This window comes from Dasypus novemcinctus, chromosome 5 (assembly GCF_030445035.2).
Source record: "Dasypus novemcinctus isolate mDasNov1 chromosome 5, mDasNov1.1.hap2, whole genome shotgun sequence".
In the NCBI taxonomy this organism is placed as follows: Eukaryota; Metazoa; Chordata; class Mammalia; order Cingulata; family Dasypodidae; genus Dasypus; species Dasypus novemcinctus.
In genome coordinates this window covers 32966265-32984004 of record NC_080677.1, presented here as the reverse complement: position 1 = coordinate 32984004, position 17740 = coordinate 32966265, and positions in this window count along the sequence as shown.

The window sequence follows — 17740 nt, the reverse complement described above, 5'->3', positions numbered from 1 at the left end:
TGTTGAGCATCTTTACAAGTGCTTTTTGTGACAGATTGATTTTAAAATAGTCATTGTTGACAGATACTGCATAGGATGTGTAGTAAATAATATGGATAGTAGTGGAAAGATACATGAAAATTGTTAAGGGGAAGTTGTCCTTCAGCGTCACTGTGAAGTCAATAAAAAAGTAAAATTTACACCCTTTCCTATTGACTTTGAACTTCATGCAATGAAGATATATACTGGAAAAGAGAATGTAAGGAAATTGTGAATTTGAGCTTGATCGTTACTAGATCTTTTTCAGTTTCTGTCATATAAAGAACAACACATGTTTTTTTGTTGCTTTTTGTTTTGTTTTTTTTGCCCATATTTGTTTTTGTTTGTTCTTTGTCTTGACCACCCTACCCTCAGGCTCCTAGCTGGGATCATGTATGACTACATCCTCATTAAAGGTAAATGGAAAGACAAATGCTTTAATTTATTTTTTGATTTGTGTTTTCACAAAGCTGAAAGGCTGTCTTGCATTATATTTAAGTTTTATTAAATACAGAAAATTGGGTTCTAAGAAAAAGACAAAAATTCCTAATATGAAATGGAATATGAATATTTAGTGTGTGTTTATATGTAATCTATAAGATACATAGATTCATGTCTTTTATTGCATAAGTGAATTTGCACTTTTGGAATATTCACTAAACAAGGCGAACAATTTTAACAACTTACAGCTCCAGTAGCTCATTTATAGGATCAAAGAAGTTAAAGTAGTTGCCAGTCCCTCTTGTTAGTTCTTCATAGTTTGTTCTCTCCTGTGAATTTGCTACACTTTTCAGCTACATACAGTCATTAAAGTATTTTCTAATAGAGAATAACTAGGGAGGTGGTGAGTTGGGTTTTTTTTGGTGGAGTTTTGTGTGTTCTAAGAATTTATATTTAGTTATATTGAAAGCAGATTTCTGCAGATACACAGGTCACTCTTGAAGAAGTACAAAAATGAAATATTAATTTGGATTCTTTATTTCCTGACTACAGCTAATCTTTTTGCCATAAAAGCAAAAAACAATATAGATCTCTGTGAGCACCCAAGAATTGTTCAGTTCTTAGAGGAAATACCTAACATTTGCTGAACACTCTGCCAGGTAGAAAAGCTAAGTGCTTTTCATACTTTATCTCATTTAATCTTCACAACCCTCTGTGGAAGTGATTAAACCCATTTTACAAATGAGGGAGCTAGGACACAAAAAGGTTAACTGAGATCAAGGCCATTATTAATGAACTAGGGCATTTTCTATAGGAATAAAGAGAATGGGCCTTGTTTGAAGACAGGGTTTCATCCATTGTAACTGACCAATGTGTGATTGTGGAATGAAGTGATTGGGGGTGTAAAATTAAGTGGATGTGGAGATGAGGAAGAAGGAGGAATCCAGGATGATTAATTTCATTTCCTCTTGGGTGGATGAAAAGGTCATTTAGGGAGAAAGGGAACCTAGGGAGAAATAAGTTTGAGGTAGAAGATAGTTTTTGGACCTACTAAGGGATTCCTTTCATTAGTTAATGTATTACTTAGTATTACTACAATATATATTCCCTAATGTGGCTGCAAGTGACAGAAAGCCAAGTCACATTTCCTTAGAGAAGGGAGATTACTCACTGGCATAGAGACTCTTGGGTTCAACCCTCCTGGGTTTGCATCCCAGCTCAGCTATTTCTTGTGTGAACTTAGGCAAGTTACTTACCCCCTCTATGCTTCAGTAGCCTCATCTGTAAAGAAAGGAAGATGACAACAGTGGTACTTACCTCATGAAGCCTTCAGGATTAAATGAGAAACGTAAAAGGCTAACTAAATAACTATGAGGGAATGACTGGAACCCTGGAATGGCAGAACCCAAGATTCGCCATCTCTGATTCCTGCTGCTTGCTTTATTTTGGCTCTTCTCAGACTGATATCTGAAAGCCAAAATAACTGCTGGCATCTCTCAAATCCCCAAATTTGCTTCAAGAGAGACACTGAGTTTCACTTTCTGTGGTGTCTGGTTCCAAAATCCTTTGAAAGATCTCTGTCCTGGCTTGTGCCAGGTGCCCTTCCTAGAACAAGCTACTGCAACCAGAGGTGTGCAGTACTTTGGACCAAACATATAACCCATTAACAGAATTTCAGCCAATTTTAAAATGCCTTCTTAAAATACCTTTTGTCCTTTTTAGAAAATTTGAAAAGTGAATACTGTCAGTGTCCTGAAATATCTTAGAACTTCCTACCAACTCTTATATTTTCAAGTGAATATTGTAATCTGCCCTTTTCCTTAAAGTTAAGTATTGGGGGGAAATTGACTTGGGAGGTATGGTGGCTGGGAACTATGGTACCCAGAAAAACATGTTTTTAATTTAACCCATTCCTGTGAATATGAACCCTTATAAATAGGACCTTTTGATAAGATCACCAGTTAAGGTGTGGCCCAGCTGAATCAGGATGGGTCTTACTCTCATTACTGAAGGCTTTATAGGGAAGGTCCCACAGAGGGAGCAGCCAAAAGCTGAAAGTCAACAGAATCCAGAAGAGGAAAGGCCACCATGTGACAGAAAAACTAAGGACTAAGGATCACCTGCAGCCAGCTCCAGTCTTCTGGGAGATAGCATCGCCTTGGTTTTGGACTTCTCCTGACCTCAAAACCATAAGCCAAAAAATTCCCATTGTTTAAGCCAACCCATTGCATAGTATTTGCTTTAACAGCAAGTAAATTAAAACAGGATAGGACAATAACTTGTATATTTCAAAACTTTACTCTGATATTTTGAAGGCTCCTTAATGAACGGAAATTTTTCACATTTTGAAAATAAAACCATAGATTCAACCTTTTATCCTTATTCAGAAGTTCCATAGTTTACCTTTTAATGAAGAAAATGATATGCATTGAAACTAATATTAAGTGACCTTTTATAGCAAACTGTTTCCTTAACATATTTCCATTTTTATGATAAGGATTAAGTTTCATGATATCCACCAATTTCTGCCTATTCCCCTGATTCATTTACTGGATAAGATAACACCTTGGTTTAATACCCTGAAATGGTCTTTCTGTTACATTTAACTAATATTTTAAGAGCTCCAAAGCCACTTTTAGGAAAAGTAGTGTCTCATAGCTCTTGGTCATTTTGATGAGGAGCAGTAGGAGAGAATTAAATGAGCAGAAAAATGAAGGAAAAAGTCTAGGTGTGAATGGGCATTGGGAAATCAAGAATCAGATTATGGGAAACGGACTTTGGCCCAGTGGTTAGGGCGTCTGTCTACCACATGGGAGGCCCGCGGTTCAAGCCCCAGGCCTCCTTGACCCGTGTGGAGCTGGCCCATGCGCAGTACTGATGCGCGCAAGGACTGCCGTGCCACACGGGTGTCCCCCGCGTAGGGGAGCCCCACGCGCAAGGAGTGCACCCATAAGGAGAGCCGCCCAGCACGAAGGAGGGAGCAGCCTGCCGAGGAATGGCGCCGCCCACACTTCCCGTGCCGTTGACGACAACAGAAGTGGACAAAGAAACAAGACACAGCAAAGAGACACAGAAGACAGACAACCGGGGGAGGGGAGAGGAATTAAATAAATAAAAATAAATCTTTAAAAAAAAAAAAAAAGAATCAGATTAGTAAGCCAAAGAAGATATGTACTACATTCAGGATCCATGCCATTACTAAGCTAGGCCTTTTTAGGTTTTGGGGAACTGACCATCTTTGGATAGGTACCAAGATGGACTTGGTTTTTTGTGTGTGTGTGTTTTTTAAAGATTTATTTATTTTATTTCTCTCCCCCCAGTTGTCTGTTCTCTGTGTCTATTTGCTGCATGTTCTTTGTCTGCTTCTGTTGTCAGCGGCATGGGAATCTGTGTTTCTTTTTTTGTTGCATCATCTTGCTGCATCAACTCTCCGTGTGGGCGGCCCCATTCCTGGGCAGGCTGCACTTTCTTTCGCGCTGGGCAGCTCTCCTTACGGGGCGCACTCCTTGCACGTGGGGCTCCCCTACACAGGGGACACCCCTGCGGGACACAGCACTCCTACACATCAGCACTGCGTGTGGGCCAGCTCCACACAGGTCAAGGAGGCCCAGGGTTTGAACCGTGGACCTCCCATGTGGTAGACGAATGCCCTATCCACTGGGCCAAGTCCGCTTCCCAAAATGGACTTGTTTTAAGGTAAATTCATCTTTCCAGCAAAGTGTTGCATTGAGTTTCCTGTTAAACCTTCTCAATTCTCTATTCTCTTCATATAGCTTTCATGGATATCTGATTTTTCTGCACTAGGAAATGTTCCTGAGTAATAGAAACTTATTTCTGTGATATGCTGGAAAGGATAAAAGTTTGGACATATTTGCCAAGGAAATACTTTTTGCAATTTGTTATGTAGAGTGGCAACACAATGAAAAACAGGTTTACTGTGAAATCCCAGTTGATCTCCACAATTTTTCAGTGATACAATTATTATGGAACAAGTCTTAACCATTTGCTCCACACTTAGTTCGTACTGTACTAGGTATTGGACAGAGGTCTGTCATAGATATATTTGTTTTCCTGGTTGCCATAACATTTTTTTTTTTTAAGTTTTATTTTATTTCTCTCTCCTTCCCCCTCTCCCCGCAATTTTCTACTCTCTGTGTTCATTCACTGTGTCTTCTGTGTCTGCTTGCAGTCTTGGTGGCACCAGGAAACTGCATTTCTTTCTTTGTTGCATCTCTTTCTGCATCAGCTCTTCATGTGTGTGGTGCCACTCCTGGGAGGGCTGCACTTTTTTTTTCACATGGGACGGCTCTCCTTGCAGGGCGCACTCCTTGTGCATGGCAGCACTGTGTGTGGGCCAGTTTACCACACAGGTCAGGAGGCCCTGGGTATTGAACCCTGGACCCTCGATATGGTAGATGGATGCTCTATCAGTTGAGCCATATCTGCTTCCCTGCAGTAACATTTTAAGATGGAGACTAGTGAGGATACTCAATCAGGCTTGCCTGAAAATAAAGAATTGAATATAACAAACACATGCATTGTGCAACCTTGTTCAGCCAGCCAAAAGAAAGAATACAGCACATTAAAGAATTATGCCTCCAGTTGAACAGCTCTGGGAATATATTAAATACCATTGAATTGTGATTTCCAGAAGATGGCATCAGAGTAGATAGGAAGGGCTCAACTCTCACTAAACAATGGAGGAAGGACAAAAAGCTTTCTGAGGGACCTGCTTTGGGGATCTGTAGACCAGGAAATAGCTATACATCTCCAAAGAGGGTGAGGGACAGAGAGACAAAAAGCGGAAATGAAAACCTTGAGTTTATAGATCCTATGGCTGGGAATGGTGACCATCCCCCACCCTCAAGGTGAACAGCCTGGATAAAACCTATGGCACATTGCAGCCAACTGAGGGGAATAGACCCTTTCCCACCTGGGAAGAGGGAGTATGCAATGGAGGGCAGAGAGTGGCTTCTCTTCAGTGAATTTAGCCAGCAGAGCCTATTTATAATCTCAGCTCTGGCCAGACCAGAATCATGGGCAAGTGTGAAGGTTGAAAAAATCACCTGCATAGAAAGATATGCTGACAAGTGCCATCTCATGGCTGACCAGGAAACTGTAAGGAGAAAAATATCTTTTAGGTGTCTCTCAGCCCACCCCTGGGAGTGGATCTGCACCGCATTAGTACTCCCTGGCCCAATTTCGATAACAAGCTGGGCATTTTTTAAAGACTTTAGAATAAGTTAAACCAAAAATCAAAGAACGGTGAAACAAACCCACTAGGCGAGATACATTGCCTATCAGAGTTAAGTCACCAACATACTGAGATACCTAGACAACAGCAAAAAAATTACAAACTATACTAAGATCTGGGCAGAGATGGCCCAACCAAAGGAACACACCAAAACTTCTGACAAGACACAGGATTTAAGATACCTAATCAATGATACCACAAATCTTCTAAATCTATTCAAGGAGTTGAAGGAAAATATGACTAAAGAGATAAAAGATATTAAGAAGACACTGGGAGAGCATAAAGAACAATTTGAAAGCCTGCAAAGAATAGTAGAAGAGCTTATGGGAATGAAAGACATAATGGGTGAAATTAAAAATACATTAGAGGCATATAACAGTGGGTTTGAATTGATAGACCACAGAATTTGTGAAATTGAGAACAGAACATCAGAACATGAAAAGACAGAACAGAAAGAGAAAAGAATGAGAAAAATGGAACAGGGTCACAGGGAATTGAATGATAGTGTTAAACACACAAACATACAAGTAATAGATGGCCCAGAAGGGGAACAGGGTCACAGGGAATTGAATGATAGTGTTAAACACACAAACATACAAGGAATAGGTGGCCCAGAAGGGGAAGAGAATGAAAAAGGGGCAGAAAGAATATTTGAGGAAATAATGACTGAAAACTCCCCAATCCTTATGAAAGATATAAATATCAATATCCAACAAGAACAATATACAACAAACAATAAATCCAAATGGACCTACTCTAAGACACCTACTATTCAGAATAACAAATACCAGCAATAAAGAGGATTCTGAAAGCAGCAAGAGAAAAGCAAGGCATCACATACAAGGGAACTTCAATAAGACTAAGTGCTGATCCCATCAGAAAGTGGTACGAAATACCACGAAAGTGGTATTTAAGGTATTGAAAGAGAAGAACTGCCAGCCAAGAATTTTGTATCCAACAAAGCTGACCTTCAAAAATGACAGTAAGTTTAAAGTCTTCACAGAAAAACAAAACCTGAGAGAGTATGTTACCAAAAAGGTAAGAATTACTAGAGATACTAAAGGGAGTGCTACAATATGAAAGGAAAAACAAGGGAGAGAAAACAAGGAAAAACAAGGGAGAGAGTAGAAATGAAGATTATTAGGAAGGGGAAATTAAAGGGCAAAAAGACAGACAATAGTAAGATGTGACAATGAAAATTCCAAGGGATGAAATGGACAAAGTAAGTAATGTCTTACAATATTAACATTGAAAATTAATGGATTGAATTCCCCAATCGAAAGACACACTGAGAGAATGAATTTTTAAAAATTAGTCATCTATATGCTATCTACAAGAGACTCAGCTCATTCAGAAGGACACAACCAGGTTGAAAGTGAGAGATTGGAAAAAGATATTCTATGCAAATAATAATAAAAATCTGAAGTAAAAATACTAATATCAGACAAAATAGATTTTAATTGCAGAACTGTTATAAGAGATGAAGGTCATTATATATTAATAAAAGGGACAATTCATCAAGAAAAAAATAAATATTTCTGTATTTAACCAGGGTGCCCCAAAATACATGAGGCACACACTGGTAAAATTGAAGGGAGAACTAGACATCTCTACAATAATAGTTGGAGACTTCAATACACCACTCTCAGCACCACTGAGCAGAGGACAAATAAGGAAACAAAGAGCTTGAATAATATGATAAATGAACTAGCCGTAATAGGCATTTATATAGCATTACAGCCCACAGCTGCATGATATATGTGGCAGTTTGAGATTATTTTATGAATCCCAAAAAGATTATGTGTGGGCTGGTCCACTCTTATGGGCATGAGAACTTTTTTCATTTGGACTACCTCATTAAGGCATGGCTCAGGTTGAGTCTCTGCCCTCTTGCTGGGTCCAATAAAAAAAAGAGACACCCCAGAAAAGAGAGCTCTGCTATTTTTTACCCTGCCATATGACAGAAAGGAAAGGCTCAGGAGCTGAGGCCCAGGGGAGACATGAGCCTTATGCCTGATAGCTTTCAGCTGAAATCAGTAAGAAAACAGAGAAGCTGATCCCAAGAGAGGAAACCCCAGCTGGGAAGGGAGAGAGAGTACAGACAGAGATCACCAGCTATCTTGCTTCAACAAGTGGCAGCTGACTTTGATGAAAAAGCACTTCTATGGTTCCTTGAGTTAGACTGTTCATGGCCTTGGAACTGCAAGTTTTACCCCAAATAAATACCCTTTATAAAAGCCAACAGATTTCTCATACTTTGCATTGGCACCCCTTTTGGCAAACTAAAATAATGTATATTCTTTTCGAGCACTTATATCCTTCTCTAGTATAGACTATATGTTGGGTCACAACACAAGTCTCAACAAATTTAAAAAGACTGAAATTACACGAAACCTACTGCAAACCTGGAGGAAGTAGAAAAAGAACAACAATTTAATCCCAAATGAAGCTGAAGGAAATAAATACCAAAGATCAGAGGAAAAATAAATGAAATTGACAATACCCAAAGAATATCTGAATATATCTATATACCCTATATGTATGCCCTGGAGAATTCCCACCCATACATCCCCCATCAATGACACCCCACATCAGTGCTCCTCCCCTGCCATAGTTGAACCCCTCTGTGATCCAAAACTTCTTCAGAAATGAAACCTAATATATTGTCAAATTCAATTGATAAGAAAATGAAATATTAATGATAGGTTTAAAGATTAGAAATAGAATACATAATAATTTAGAAAAATTAAAGTAAAAAATAAATTGGGGTATTAAAAAATGAAAAGTATCATAAAACTTTTTTGATGTTATGCCTTTCATCACTGTAATAGTTGTTGCCCTGTATGTACAGTGGCAATCCTTCCATACTTCCTCAGTGTTTAAATACTTTAAAAAAAAATTTTTATTATATCTTCAAATAAGTTTTAGATCACAGTAAAGTCACATATGCAATATAGGGTATTCCCATATACTGAACATCAAACCCTTTTTTCCCTTTCCCAGTGGGTAGCATTACACACAACAACTGAGAGAGTGCTGAGTTCCTATTCCGGGAAACTCTGTCACATTCCCCAATGGTGCAGCAACAATCCTCCAAGTGCAAGGGCAAAGACCAATGAAGAAGGATGGTCTAATGATGGACCCTTGATACTGAAGACTATGCTTATTGTGTTAGTCAGTCAAAGGGGTGCTGATGTAAAATACCAGAAATTGGTTGGTTTTTATAAAGGGTATTTATTTGGGGTAGGAACTTACAGATACCAGGCCATAAAGCGTAAGTTACTTCTCTCACCAAAGTCTATTTTCACATGTTGGAGCAAGATGGCTGCTGACGTCTGTGAGGGTTCAGGCTTCCTGGGTTCTTCCCTTCCAGGGGCTTGCTTCTCTCTGGGTTCAAGGTTCCTTTCTTCCTGGGGCTTGCTTCTCTTTCCTCTGTGTGTTTACTTCCCAGGGATCCAGCTTTAGCCTTCAGCATCAAACTCCAACATCAAAACTCCAACATTACGAATCCTCAACTCTGTCCTTTGCCATGCCTTTTATCTGTGAGTCCCCTCCCACTAAGGGATGGGGACTCAATGCCATAATGACATGGCCCAATCAAAGCCTTAATCATAATTTTGTCATGCCCAGGTACAGACCAGATTACAAACATAATCCAATATCTATTTTTGGAATTCATAACTATATCAAACTGCTACACTTATGAACCTGTGTGCTTGAAATTTCTACTAAGCCTAGAGCTGAAGGGTGCTAAGAGTTGCCTCCTGAGACCCTCCATGTTGCTCAAATGTGGCTACTCTCTAAGCCAAACTCAGCATGTAAATGCACTACCTTCCCCACAGCATGGGACATAACTTCTGAGGATGAGTCTCCCTGGTGCTGAGGGATTATTACCAATCACCAGCTGGTGATGCAACTAGAAAAAGGCCTTGAATAAAAGGGGGAAATGGTAAAGACAAATGAGTTTATATGGCTAAGAGACTTCAAAATGAGTCGGAGGTCATCAGAGGGGTTGCACTTATGCACATCTCAGCAGGATCCTGGAGACAGCCAAAGTAGATACAACCCCAGGTTGTGGTGCTCCTGAGGACTACAGAGACACCCAAGTCCTATGGTCATAGCAGATGGGTTCTGGAGTTCAGTGCCTTGCCCGTGGGCCCTACTTTGGAATTTGTGCTCCTGAGTGTGATGGAGTTGGGCTCAGATGTGACCTCTGCACACGTGCCTCTTCTGTCACTTTTACTGAACCTGTGGATGGCATTGGGGTTGGTGCATACTCAGGAGACTTGAATCTCTGGCCTGTCCATGTGCCGCTGGGCCCTGAGCCTCAGCAGAGTTGCAACACCCGCTCTCAGGTTCATTCAACTTACCCAAGTCAGCTAATAGGGAAGTGAACCAAGGAACCAAGAGAGTTTACAACTGCAAGCAGGAGAATCCCATCCATCAGCCATGAGGGATGTAAGCCTCCTCTTGATTTAGAGGTGGAGTGGACATCACCATCCCAGGGTCCACAGGGAAGAAATAAAATATGGATTAGAGTGGACTTACTGGTATTCTACTATAGAACTACTGTGAGTCTAGCAATGGAAGAAATTGTGTCATTGATGTGGAGACAGTGGCCACAGGAGTTGCTGAGGGCAGGGAGAGGGAAGAAGAGGTGTGATATGGGGGCATTTTCAGGACAACTTGGAGTTGTCCTGAATTAATATTGCAGGGACAGATGCAGGACACTATATATCCTGCCATAACCCACTGAATGGACTGGGGGAGAGTGTAAATTACAATGTACACTATAACCCATGCAGTATAGCAGTGCTACAAAATGTTTTCATCAAATGCAATGAATGTGCCACACTGATGAAAAAGGTTGTTGATGTGGGAGGAGTGGGGGGGATAGGGAATGGGGCATATGGGAACCTCTTATATTTTTTTAATGTAACATTTTGTGTGATCTATATATCTTTAAAAATAAGACAATAAATACATTTTTTAAAAAATAAATGAAATTGAGACAAAAAACAATACAGAAAATCAACAAAACCAAAAGTTGATTCTTTGAGAAGATCGACAAAACAGGCAAACCCTTATCTAGGCTGACAAAGAAAAAGAGAGAAGATACAAATAGATAAAATCAGAAATGAGAAGGGGGACATTACTACTGGCCCCCGTGGAAATAAGTGATCATAATGTGTTACTATGAATAACTATTGCCAACAAACTAGACAACATAGATGAAATGGGCAAATTCTTAGAAAAACATGAATGACCTACACTGACCCTAGAAAAAAATAGAAGACCTCAACAAACCAATCACAAGTAAAAAGATTGAAACAATCATCACAAACCTCACAAAGATGGAAAGACTAGGACCAGATGGCTTCATAGTTGAATTCTACCAATCATTCAAAAATGATTTAATACCAATCTTGCTTAAGCACTTCCAAAAAAATTGAACAGGAAGGAACGCTACCAAACTCGTTCTAAGAAACCAGTGTCACTCTAAAACTGAAACCAGATAAAGATACTGCCAAAAAAGAAAATCACAGACCGATTTCTCTAATGAATATAGATACAAAAATCCTCAACAAAATACCTGCAAACCAAATCCAAAAGCACACAAAGAATTATAGGGAGGTAGATGTGGCTCAAGTGATTGAGCTCCCACCTACCACATTGGAGGTCCTGGGTTTGGTTCTGGTGCTTCCTAACGAAGACAAGCAAGACAGTGAGCTGACATGACTAGCTGGCATACAAAACTGATGCAACAAGATAACACAACAAGAGACACAAGGAGGGAAACATCAGAAACACAATAAAACAGGGAGTGGAGATGGTTCATACAATTAGGCGCTTCCCTCCCACATGGAAGCTCCTAGGTTCAGTTCCTGGTGTCTCCTATAAAAGGAAGAAGAGCACACAATGAACAGACTCAGCAAGCACAAACAATTCAGGGGGGTGGGGGGTGGAGGGGGGAGGGAGAAATAAATTAAATAAATCTTTTTTTTAAAAAACGAATTATATACCATGATCAAGTGAGTTTTATCCCAGAAATAGCCCCTCACATCTACAGCCAAATGATTTTTGACAAGGCTGTCAAGCTCACCCACCTGGGCCAGAACAGCCTATTCAATAAATGGTGCTGGGAGAGCTGGATATCCATATCCAAAAGAAAGAAAGAAGACCCCTACCTCATGCCTTATACAAAAATTTACTCAAAATGGACCACAAACTAAATATAAAATCTACAGCCATAAAACTCCTAGAAGAAAATGTAAAGAAACATCTTCAAGATCATGGAGTATGTGGCAGTTTCTTAAACCTTACACCCAATGCATGAGCAACAAAAGGAAAAAAACCGATAAATAGGATCTCTTCAAAATAAAACTTTTGTTCTTCAAAAGACTGTTAAGTAAAAAGACAGCCTCAATGGGAGAAAATATTTGGAAACCACATATTCAGCAAGGGTTGGATATCCGTGTTATATAAAGAGGCCTTACAACTCAATGATAAAAAAGACAAGCAACCCAATTAAAAATGGGCAAAAAACTGAAATAGGCATTTCTCCGAAGAAGATATACAAATGGTCAAACAGCACATGAAAAAATGTTCAACATCACTAGCTATTAAGGAAATGCAGATCAAACCTATAGCGAGATACTATTTCACACCTTATAGAATGGCCATCATCAAAAAAACTCAGAAAACTGCAAGTGCTAGAGAGGATGTAGAGAGATAGGAACACTCCTTCACTAATGGTAATGTAGAGTGGTGCAGTCTCTGTGGAAGGCAGTTTGGAAGTACCTCAAGAAGCTGACTATAGAACTGCCGTATGATCCAGCAATCCCATCACTAGGAATATCTTCAGAGGAGCTGAAACCAAAGACACAAACTGATATTTGCACCCTGATGTTCATAGCAGCATTATTCACAATTGCTACAATATGGAACCAGTCCAAGTGTCCATCAAACAATGAATGGATAAACAAAATGTGGTATATACACACCATGGAATACAATTCAGCTATAAGAAGAAATGAAATTGGGATGCATATGACAGCATGGATGAACCTTGAGTATGTTATGTTAAGTGAAGTAAGGCAGACACAACAGGACAAATATTGTATGGCCTCACTAATATGAACTAAGTATGATGATTTTTAAACTCACAGAGTATAGGTTACTAGGAAATAGAATGTGGGTTGAGAATGCGAATTGATGCTCAGTGTATGTAGAATTTTAAATAAGGTTTATTGTAAACGTGTGGAAATGAATAGAGTTAATGGTAATACATTATAGTGAGTATAACTAACATTGCTGATTCATAAATGAGATTGTGGCTGAAAGGGGTAGTCTGTGGTCGTAAATGTCAGTTGAAAGGAAACTAGAGAATAATTTAGGAACTGTACAACAAAGTGATTTCAGTGGTAGATGAAGATTGTGGTTAATAGTATAAATATAAGAATGTTCTTTTTCAAACTGTTAAGTGTATGGTGATACACTGGAAAATTACAACTAATGTAATTTATGGATGATAGATATTAATAACAGTAATATTTTGCAGCAATGGCAAAGAAGATATATTAATTCTAAGAGACAAAACTGTGGAGTATAAGGGGATAAGGGATTTTTCCTTTTGGAGTAATAAAAACGTTCTAAAATTGACTGAGATGATGACAGCACAACTCTGAGATGAAAATGAGAGCCACTGAAGTGTACATTTTGAATGGATTTGTACAAAGCATTGGACTGTATAACCCAGGTAATCCAGTGGTAGAAGATGGACTGTGGTTAGCAGGACAAATATGAGAATGTTCTCTCATGAACTTTTTTTTCTTCTTTCTCTTCCCCCCCCCCCCCAGTTGTCTTCTCTCTGTGTCCATTTGCTGTGTGTTCTTCTGTGACCACTTCTATCCTTATCAGCAGCACCGGGAATCTGTGTTTCTTTTTGTCCCGTCATCTTGTGTCAGCTCTGTGTATGTGCGGCGCCATTCTTGGGCAGGCTGGACTTTCTTTCGCGCTAGGTGGCTCTCCTTACGGGGAACACTTCTTGTGCGTGGGGCTCCCCTACGCGGGGGACACCCCTGCGTGGCATGGCACTCCTTGCGCGCATCAGCACTGCGCATGGGCCAGCTGCACACGGGTCAAGGAGGCCCGGGGTTTGAACCGTGGACCTCCCATGTGGTAGGTGGACGTCCTGTCCATTGGGCCAAGTCCACTTGCCTCTCATGAACTATTAATATAACAAATGTATAATGCTAATGCAGGGTGTTAAAAATCGGTGGGTTGGGGATAAAATACACCAAATATAAGATATAGGCTATAATTAATAATATTTGGATGATGCTCTTTCATAGTTTGTAACAAATGTTTCACAACAAGTAAGGTGTTGCTGGTGGGGTGATATATGGGTATGATGATATGCATATTAGTTTCGTAAGTTTACAACTTTTTATGTGTGTTCATGTACGAATGATATACTTTAGTCAAATTTTATTTAAAAAACTATTGAATTGTGCACTTTAAATGGGTAAATTGTATGGTATGTAAATTATAACTCAATAAAACTTTTTTTTTTTAAAGAAAAAACCTGAAGCATTGGAGGGCTCTTAGCTGAAAAAATAATTTTTAAAAAGTCATTCCTCTTATTTTTCTCCTTGATAGACTCTTTGATTTGATTATCTCATTTTTCCGGCACTTTCTAGAAACTTTCCTATCTTGCTCTGTATCTTCCCTCCCTCACACTGTTTTATGATGTGACATGCATAAAATAGCCATAATATTATGTATCTCATAGAAATGACAGGATAATTACTGAAGTGTTTGGTATGTAATGGCATGATTGGGTCAACATCTGAATCCTGGAATGCCCTCTACTTCACGAACCTGGGCCTGGGAATGGGGGACATTCTTACAATCAGATTTCTCAGTTGACTCTTTTTTTTTTTTAAGATTTATTTATTTTTATTTATTTCTCTCCCCTTCCCTGTCCCTCCCCCCAGTTATCTGCTCTCTGTGTCCATTTGCTGATTGTTCTTCTGTGTCCACTTGTATTCTTGTCAGCGGCACCCAGAATCCGTGTCTCCCCCTGTTGTGTCATCTTGCTGTGTCAGCTCTCCATGTGTGCGGCTCCACTCCTGGGCAGGCTGCACTTTTCTCGCACTGGGTGGCTCTCCTTAGGGGGCGCACTCCTTGTGCGTGGGGCTCCCCTGGGGGTGGGGTGGCAACCCTGCATGGCACGGCACTTCTTGCGCACATCAGCACTGTGCATGGGCCAGCTCATTCCACGGGTTAGGAGACCCTGGGTTTGAACCTTGGACCTCCCATGTGGTAGGCGGATGCCCTATGCATTGGGCCAAATCTGCTTGCCCCAGTTGACTCTTAGTGAAATGTAGTTGTGCTGCCTGGGGGCCTATACCACAAAGAACCCAGATGCTATGTGTTGGTGCTGCAAGACAACTTTAAATTTTATTTCACATTCTCAGCTACTGCTCCCAAGATTCATTACTGCCACTTCCAGAGTCAGTCTTTTGGTACCTCCTCTAGATTGTTCCTACCCCCCTGGACTGCTAATGATTTCCTAAAGACTAGAAACCGAGTAGTAGTCAAGAGAAATAAATCAGATTCTATGATTTCATACTAAAAAATTGTATCTCATAATTTTTATATCGCCTTGTTTCCCCCCGTATTTAAAAATTTTTAAGGGATCACATTAGATTAATAGTTCATGTATGGGAAAGGAGACGTGGCTCAGCTGATAGAGCGTCTGCCTACCATATGGAGGGTCCAGGGTTTGATCCCGAAGGCCTCCTCACCCATGTGGTGAGTTGGCCCATGCACAGTGCTGCCACGCTCAAAGAGTGCCCTGCCCCACAGGGGTGTCCCCCGCATAGGGGTGCCCCAAGCACAAGTAGTACGCCCCAGAAGGAGAGCCGCTCCATGCGTAAAAAGTTCAGCCTGCCCAGGAGTGGTGCCGCACACACAGAGAGCTGACGCAGCAAGATGGCACAACAAAAAACAGACACAGATTCCTGGTGCCGCCGACAAGAATACAAGAAGACACAGAAGAACACATGGCAAACGGACACAGAGAGCAGACAGCAGTGGGGAGGGGAGTGAAATAAATAAAATAAATCTTAAAAAAAAAAAGTTCATGTATGGATTTATTGCATTATTTTTATTCTCTTTAGTGATAGGGGTTCCTAAAGTTCAATATAAGTATGAAGATTAGTTGAGATCTTTTTAAAAAATCAATCTCTAGTCCAGGGGTTCTTAACCTTTTTGTTCCACAGACCCCTTTGCCACCAGTCAGGTGAAAACCATGGACCCCTTACTAAGACCACACTGTACTGTGTATTTTTTAATAAATATATCACACCTGCACCAACACGTCCCCATAAGAATAACTTTTTTTTTTTTAATTTTCAATTCAAGCTCACAGACTCCCTGAAATCTTTCATGGACGCTTTAGGGGTCTATGGACCCCTGGTTAAGAAACACTGCTCTAGTCCAACTGGTGTTTAGGTAGAAATTAAATGATCAGTTTTATGAGAGTAATTAATTTGTTAGTATTAGCCACAAATAATTCACATTTTCACTTAGGACTTCTTAAAAATTTTTTGGAAGTATCAGAATTGAACCCAGGACCTCAGACGTGGGAAGCAGGTACTCAACAACTGAGCTACAACCGCTCCCCTTCACTTAGGACTTTTGGTTTGGCAAATTTTCTGTAGAGAACCACATAGTACATATTTCAGATTTTGGGGGTCATTTGATTTCTATTGCAACTACCCAATTCTGCCACTGTAGTAGGAAAGCAGCCATAGACAGACAATATGGGAACACATGCAACTGGCTGCATTTCTATAAAACTTTATGGACACTGAAATTTGAATTTCAAATAATTTTCACATTATGAAATAATATTCTTTTGTTGATCTTTTTTTTTCAACCATTTATAGCTTCTTAGCTTTCAGATCACAAGAAAATAAACAGCTGGCTATATAAAAACAGAGGGCTAGATTTGGCTGAAAACCTGTTTGCCAACCCCTCTTCTACAAGAATAAGGTGGGTAGATAAACCTTCATTTTAAAAGAATGGCTAAGAATCTTTACCTTACGCTATCAACATGGCATAGCTTCTTTTCATCATAGTACATCATTACCTTCCAGAGCCAATGTTTCGAAACTTGTGAAGTTTCTTGTTGAGTCCTTCGTCCTCTCTTCCAGAGCATTCCTTCTCCCTTCACTGGCTCCCCCGGCTGCCCAGGGACTCCCCCATGGCACTCCCCTGGAGGCTGTCCACACCAGATAAAGCCCTATGCTTTACACCAGGAATTCTTAACCTGATGCCAGAGGCCCCATGAAATTCAATGCAAAACTTTGTGGTATGGTTTTTTTCTGGGAAAATGGCCCTTAATTACAACATATTCTCAAAGAATTCCATGACCAAAAGTTTGTTTAAAACTTTTAGTTCTTTTCTGCAGCATTCTTCCAAACCCATGGGTCCTCTTTCCCATCTTCTCAGAGCCATGGATTCTGCTTTCCATGGTAAAATAGGTAAGCTGAAGAAATTCTTTATGCCCCTTCTCCATCCTGGCAATACAGTGTCCTGAAAATGATACTCCTAGTTTCACTGTTGGAATTACAGATATTCTAGCAGGTTGGAGGTCTTGTGGTATCCCTTAGACTGCACATGTAAATAGTCCTTTATTCTTTAACTTGCCTGACATTTTCCTGTGATCTCCTTAATTTTACTTCCCTCTTTCATTGCTTACCTCCCTCGTTTGCTTTCTAATTACCAACTACCTACTAATTTACATTTTTTCCCAGGAAAGAAGTATGAGTTAGTCTTCCTCCTGAGAACGTCCTGTCCCTGCCTCATCACACCTCTTGCCTCAAGGTATCATAATTGCCAGTTCCTTTTCCTGTCTTCCCCTGATCAGCAACTTGGGGGCAGGGACTGTGTCTTTTCCTTGTGTTAGCATATGAGCCTAATGTACACACAGTTGGTTCTTATTAACCATTTGAT